This window comes from Salvelinus fontinalis, chromosome 6 (genome assembly GCF_029448725.1).
Source record: "Salvelinus fontinalis isolate EN_2023a chromosome 6, ASM2944872v1, whole genome shotgun sequence".
NCBI classification, from domain to species: Eukaryota; Metazoa; Chordata; class Actinopteri; order Salmoniformes; family Salmonidae; genus Salvelinus; species Salvelinus fontinalis.
Window position 1 is genome coordinate 4,297,471 of NC_074670.1, and position 7,417 is coordinate 4,304,887.

The 7,417-nt window shown below is 44.7% G+C and overlaps 1 protein-coding gene across 1 annotated transcript in view; it reads left to right on the forward strand.

The window, feature by feature from the left end:
• Window positions 1-697: 697 nt before the first annotated feature.
• The window catches only part of LOC129856871 (neurensin-1-like), a 13,833-nt gene continuing 7,113 nt past the window's right edge, over window positions 698-7,417 (forward strand). Inside the window, exon 1 of the mRNA XM_055924601.1 lies at window positions 698-817. The gene's annotated coding sequence lies outside the window, so the exon portion shown is untranslated. The remainder of the gene's footprint in view (window positions 818-7,417) is intronic.

The window sequence follows — 7,417 nt, forward strand, 5'->3', positions numbered from 1 at the left end:
TTGCTCTTTGTGCTTTTAGGCTGTGTTTCTGACTACTGCTCAAAACATCAGAATTATGAGCCCAGACTACCTCCAGTCGCAACCAATCATCACGCGGCCCCACCTCTACCTGCCACGGGGCTCACCAGCTTGTAGTCCTAAAACCAGGAAGTGAGTTACCTCTAGAGAAGTTAATGGGGAAAGAATAGGGTTCTGGGATAAACGCTGGAAATAAGATCTGCTTAGGCTTAGGACATCTTATAAATGATAGGAGGTAATATGAGTCATCTAACGTGACCTTTATGAATTATGAAGCCTGTATTCCAGTATTTATGCTGCAGTAGTTTATGTGTCGGGGGGCTAGGGTCAGTTTGTTAAATAATTATAATTAATAATATAATAATAATAATTAATAATATATATTATCATTTGATTTGATTTGTATGTGCGTTATAGGTTGTTATTTTTGTATTACATAAATGGTTAAAAATTCACAAAAAGTGAAGAAAACTGACGAAAACTATGTCATAGAACAAAACATTTCAGATCTCCTAAGCCTGTGTTTACCACATACCTTAGTTTCCGCGTTTATCGAAAAAACGTATTTCCCATAGACTTTATCCAACGAACCATGGCGGAGTTAGTGCCTACAAAATGACGCCATTATACTGTGATCCTCTTTTGAGCATGTCGACAAGACATGGATCTGACGCCTGCGCAGAAGCCAGCGTGAGTCTGAATCATCGATAGGGAGACTGTCGGAGCTAAGAATCTAGAGTGATGGGACCTGAGTGAAGGAACAGCCGCGAGTGATCACTCTCCAAGCCGGTTATGACAGGTAGATTTCACCCTTCTATGCATTCGGATATTGTTTTAACGGTTTTTTAAAACGGGTTCGTAGTGGAAACGACTGTACTGGGCTATCTGATGTGGATTACATAATACTGGTGGAAATATGATTCGCTGTATGGCATTTCAACATCTGGAAGTAACATTTAAAATGAGAAAATGTCTTGATCTACTGTGTCAACATTTAGGGTGGGATTAACTGTCGAGTTTTGTATTTATTTGTGTAAGAACTAGACAGAAGACGTGTTGTCAGACTCAGATCAATAGTGTTTTGTAGTTTTGTAAATAGACAGTTGACTTCCCAATCTCAACTTTATTTAGCCGATAGCATGCGCCTGGTGTGACTCTTAGAATCCAAAGCAAATCCGTTTACTTTGACGATAACAGCTTGTAGCCTAATCGATTACATGGTTTGATGCTATTATCTTAGATAAAAAAAGATGTCTCAAGGGGACTGTGAAGGCAAGACGAAGGAAGGACGTGTGTGTCAGAGCAGTATGGCGTCATGTCTTACGTCCCTGCCCTCCTTGGGTAGAGCGGATTCACATTCAGCACCATGGACAGCGACAGCTCTCTCTCTCGCTCTGGTAGTCGCAGCTATAAAAGAAGGTCGCATTTTTGCCGGTTTACGCTACATGTTCACCGCCCCGCAAAAAGCACTGTTTCCTTCGCGTTTCGGTTTAAATGTTAATTATTTGAGATTCTAGAATGGGTTGGGTTCCAATCGGTGAGAGAACGCGATCAGGTGTATTGACCACTGGCTTCCACGTGACCTTATAATTGGTATGCCAGAGGTTATTGTATCGGCTACGTTGTCGTTTCTGTTGTTTGTTTACTTGACAACTAGGTTTGTGTTTACATGGTTATATTACGCATCAAAGCATTGTATTGGAACAAAATGACGCTGTGGGCTCTTCAGAGACATATTTATTATGTATGATAGAGATTGTCAAGGAGTACACAAACTATACATATTGCATATCTCATTATTAGCATTTTGCATAATACTAAATGCTGAATATTTCAAGTCATTATTTTTGCCATATGCACATTCGATTTTATTTGACCTTTATTTTAAAGACCAGGGTCTCTTTCACAGATAAATCCTGCATACACATCAATTACAAGATACAAAAAAATACAGCTACATCCTTCCACACTGACTACATGTAGACAACAGCAGTGTTATTCATTCAGATAGAGTCTATATAACATCCTTCAACACTGACTACATGTAGACAACAGAACTGTTATTCATTCAGATAGAGTCTACATAACATCCAGCAGGCAGCAGGCAGCAGGTAGCAGGTAGCAGGCAGCAGGAAAACAGGTAGCAGGTAAAACAGGCAGCAGGTAATAGGCAGCAGGTAATAGGCAGCAGGTAGCAGGTAAAACAGGTAGCAGGTAAAACAGGCAGCAGGTAATAGGCAGCAGGTAGCAGGCAGCAGGTAATAGGTAGCAGGCAGCAGGTAATAGGCAGCAGGTATAAGGTAACAGGTAAAACAGGCAGCAGGTAGCAGGTAATAGGTAGCAGGTAATAGGCAGCAGGGAGCAGGTAGCAGGCAGCAGGTAGCAGGCAGCAGGTAACAGGTAGCAGGCAGCAGGCAGCAGGTAGCATGTAGCAGGCAGCAGGTAATAGGCAGCAGGTAGCAGGTAGCAGGCAGCAGGTAGCAGGCAGCAGGTAGCATGTAGCAGGCAGCAGGCAGCAGGTAGCATGTAGCAGGCAGCAGATAGCAGGTAGCAGGTAATATGCAGCAGTTAGAAGGTAGCAGGCAGCAGGTAGAAAGCAACAGGTAGAAGTAATAGGCAGCAGGTAATAGTCACCAGGTAATGGGCAGCAGGTAGCAGGTAAAACAGGTAGCAGGTAAAACAGGCAGCAGGTAATAGGCAGCAGTAATAGGCAGCAGGTAATAGGCAGCAGGTAGCAGGTAAAACAGGTAGCAGGTAAAACAGGCAGCAGGTAATAGGCAGCAGGTAATAGGCAGCAGGTAGCAGGTAAAACAGGTAGCAGGTAAAACAGGCAGCAGGTAATAGGCAGCAGGTAATAGGCAGCAGGTAATAGGCAGCAGGTAGCAGGTAAAACAGGTAGCAGGTAAAACAGGCAGCAGGTAATAGGCAGCAGGTAGCAGGCAGCAGGTAATAGGCAGCAGGTAGCAGGTAAAACAGGTAGCAGGTAAAACAGGCAGAAGGTAATAGGCAGCAGGTAGCAGGCAGCAGGTATTAGGTAACAGGTAAAACAGGCAGCAGGTAATAGGCAGCAGGTAGCAGGTAATAGGCAGCAGGTAATAGGTAACAGGTGAAACAGGCAGCAGGTAGCAGGCAGCAGGTAATAGGTAACAGGTAAAACAGGCAGCAGGTAATAGGCAGCAGGTAGCAGGTAATAGGCAGCAGGTAATAGGTAACAGGTGAAACAGGCAGCAGGTAGCAGGCAGCAGGTAATAGGTAACAGGTAAAACAGGCAGCAGGTAATAGACAGCAGGTAATAGGTAACAGGTAAAACAGGCAGCAGGTAGCAGGTAGCAGGTAACAGGCAGCAGGTAACAGGCAGCAGGTAGCAGGTAGCAAAGCAGGTAATAGGTAGCAGGTAATGGTTATGTCCCATGTAACCACTATGTGATAGAAACCAACCCTTATGTCCCATGGAACCACAATGTGATAGAAACCAGCCCTTATGTCCCATGGAACCACAATGTGATAGAAATGAGCCCTTATGTCCCATGGAACCACGGTGTGATAGAAACCAGACCTTATGTCCCATGGAACCACAATGTGATAGAAACCAGCCCTTATGTCCCATGGAACCACAATGTGATAGAAACCAGCCCTTATGTCCCATGTAACCACTATGTGATAGAAACCAGCCCTTATGTCCCATGGAACCACAATGTGATAGAAACCAGCCCTTATGTACCATGGAACCACAATGTGATAGAAACCAGCCCTTATGTCCCATGTAACCACTATGTGATAGAAACCAGCCCTTATGTCCCATGGAACCACGATGTGATAGAAACCAGCCCTTATGTCCCATGTAACCACATTGTGATAGAAACCAGCCCTTATGTCCCATGGAACCACAATATGATAGAAACCAGCCCTTATGTCCCATGGATCCACGATGTGATAGAAACCAGCCCTTATGTCCCATGGAACCACTATGTGATAGAAACCAGCCCTTACGTCCCATGGAACCACAATGTGATAGAAACCAGCCCGTATGTCCCATGTAACCACGTTGTGATAGAAACCAGCCATTATGTCCCATGGAACCACTATGTCATAGAAACCAGCCCTTATGTCCCATGGAACCACAATGTGATAGAAACCAGCCCTTATGTCCCATAGAACCACAATGTGATAGAAACCAGCCCTTATGTCCCATGGAACCACAATGTGATAGAAACCAGCCCTTATGTCCCATGGAACCACAATGTGATAGAAACCAGCCCGTATGTCCCATGGAACCACAATGTGATAGAAACCAGCCCTTATGTCCCATGGAACCACAATGTGATTGAAACCAGCCCTTATGTCCCATATAACCATATTATGATAGAAACCAGCCCTTATGTCCCATGGAAACACAATGTGATAGAAACCAGCCCTTATGTCCCATGGAACCACGATGTGATAGAAACCAGCCCTTATGTCACATGGAACCACAGTGTGATAGAAACCTGCCCTTATGTCCCATGCAACCACAATGTGATAGAAACCAGCCCTTATGTCCCATGGAACCACAATGTGATAGAAACCAGCCCTTATGTCCCATGGAACCACAATGTGATAGAAACCAGCCCTTATGTCCCATGTAACCACAATGTGATAGAAACCAGCCCTTATGTCCCATGTAACCACTATGTCATAGAAACCAGCCCTTATGTCCCATGGAACCACAATGTGATAGAAACCAGCCCTTATGTCCCATGTAACCACAATGTGATAGAAACCAGCCCTTATGTCCCATGGAACCACAATGTGATAGAAACGAGCCCTTGTGTCCCATGGAACCACGGTGTGATAGAAACCAGCCCTTATGTCCCATGGAACCACAATGTGATAGAAACCAGCCCTTATGTCCCATGGAACCACAATGTGATAGAAACTAGCCCTTATGTCCCATGTAACCACTATGTAATAGAAAACAGCCCTTATGTCCCATGGAACCACAATGTGATAGAAACCAGCCCTTATGTACCATGGAACCACAATGTGATAGAAACCAGCCCTTATGTCCCATGTAACCACTATGTGATAGAAACCAGCCCTTATGTCCCATGGAACCACAATGTGATAGAAACCAGCCCTTATGTCCCATGGAACCACATTGTGATAGAAACCAGTCCTTATGTTCCATGGAACCACAATATGATAGAAACCAGCCCTTATGTCCCATGGAACCACGATGTGATAGAAACCAGCCCTTATGTCCCATGGAACCACTATGTGATAGAAACCAGCCCTTACGTCCCATGGAACCACAATGTGATAGAAACCAGCCCGTATGTCCCATGTAACCACGTTGTGATAGAAACCAGCCATTATGTCCCATGGAACCACTATGTCATAGAAACCAGCCCTTATGTCCCATGGAACCACAATGTGATAGAAATCAGCCCTTATGTCCCATGGAACCACAATGTGATAGAAACCAGCCCTTATGTCCCATGGAACCACAATGTGATAGAAACCAGCCCTTATGTCCCATGGAACCACAATGTGATAGAAACCAGCCCGTATGTCCCATGGAACCACAATGTGATAGAAACCAGCCCTTATGTCCCATGGAACCACAATGTGATTGAAACCAGCCCTTATGTCCCATGTAACCATATTATGATAGAAACCAGCCCTTATGTCCCATGGAAACACAATGTGATAGAAACCAGCCCTTATGTCCCATGGAATCACAGTGTGATAGAAACCAGCCCTTATGTCACATGGAACCACAGTGTGATAGAAACCTGCCCGTATGTCCCATGCAACCACAATGTGATAGAAACCAGCCCTTATGTCCCATGGAACCACAATGTGATAGAAACCAGCCCTAATGTCCCATGGAACCACAATGTGATAGAAACCAGCCCTTATGTCCCATGTAACCACAGGGTGATAGAAACCAGCCCTTATGTCCCATGGAACCACGATGTGATAGAAACGAGCCCTTATGTCCCATGGAACCACGATGTGATAGAAACCAGCCCTTATGTCCCATGTAACTACTTTGTGGTAGAAACCAGCCCTTATGTCCCATGTAACCACAATGTGATAGAAACCAGCCCTTATGTTCCATGTAACCACAGTGTGATAGAAACCAGCCCTTATGTCCCATGGAACCACAGTGTGATAGAAACCAGCCCTTATGTCCCATGTAACCACAATGTGATAGAAACCAGCCCTTATGTCCCATGGAATCACAGTGTGATAGAAACCAGCCCTTATGTCCCATGGAACCACAATGTGATAGAAACCAGCCCGTATGTCCCATGGAACCACAATGTGATAGAAACCAGCCCTTATGTCCCATGTAACCACAGGGTGATAGAAACCAGCCCTTATGTCCCATGGAACCACAATGTGATAGAAACCAGCCCTTATGTCCCATGGAACCACGATGTGATAGAAACGAGCCCTTATGTCCCATGGAACCACGATGTGATAGAAACCAGCCCTTATGTCCCATGTAACCACAGTGTGAAAGAAACCAGCCCTTATGTCCCATGTAACCACAATGTGATAGAAACCAGCCCTTATGTTCCATGTAACCACAGTGTGATAGAAACCAGCCCTTATGTCCCATGGAACCACAGTGTGATAGAAACCAGCCCTTATGTCCCATGGAACCACAGTGTGATAGAAACCAGCCCTTATGTCCCATGGAACCACGATGTGATAGAAACCAGCCCTTATGTCCCATGTAACCACTTTGTGGTAGAAACCAGCCCTTATGTCCCATGGAACCACGATGTGATAGAAACCAGCCCGTATGTCCCATGGAACCACAATGTGATAGAAACCAGCCGTTGTGTCCCATGTAACCACAATGTGATAAAAACCAGCCCTTATGTCCCATGTAACCACTTTTTGGTAGAAACCAGCCCTTATGTCCCATGGAACCACGATGTGATAGAAACCAGCCCGTATGTCCCATGGAACCACAATGTGATAGAAACCAGCCGTTATGTCCCAAGTAACCACAATGTGATAGAAACCAGCCCGTGATTGGGAGGCCCATAGGGTGGGCGTACAATTTGCCCAGCGTCGTCCGGGTTTGGCTGGGGTAGGACGTCATTGTAAGTAAGCATTTGTTCTTAATTAACTGACTTACCTAGTTAAATAAAGGTTACATTTAAAAATATATATAAAAAAATAATGGTTATACACCATGGACTGAGTTGATGTGGATTTGTTATTCCTGCATGTTGTTGTTTCTACATAAGCAGCAGCTTGAACATTACTATTCAGGAGGCAGGAACACAACGTGGTATCCTGAACAGGTAGCAGGCAGAAACACAACCTAATATCCTGAACAGGTAGCATGTAGCAGGCAGAAACACAACCTAATATCCTGAACAGGTAGCAGGTAGCA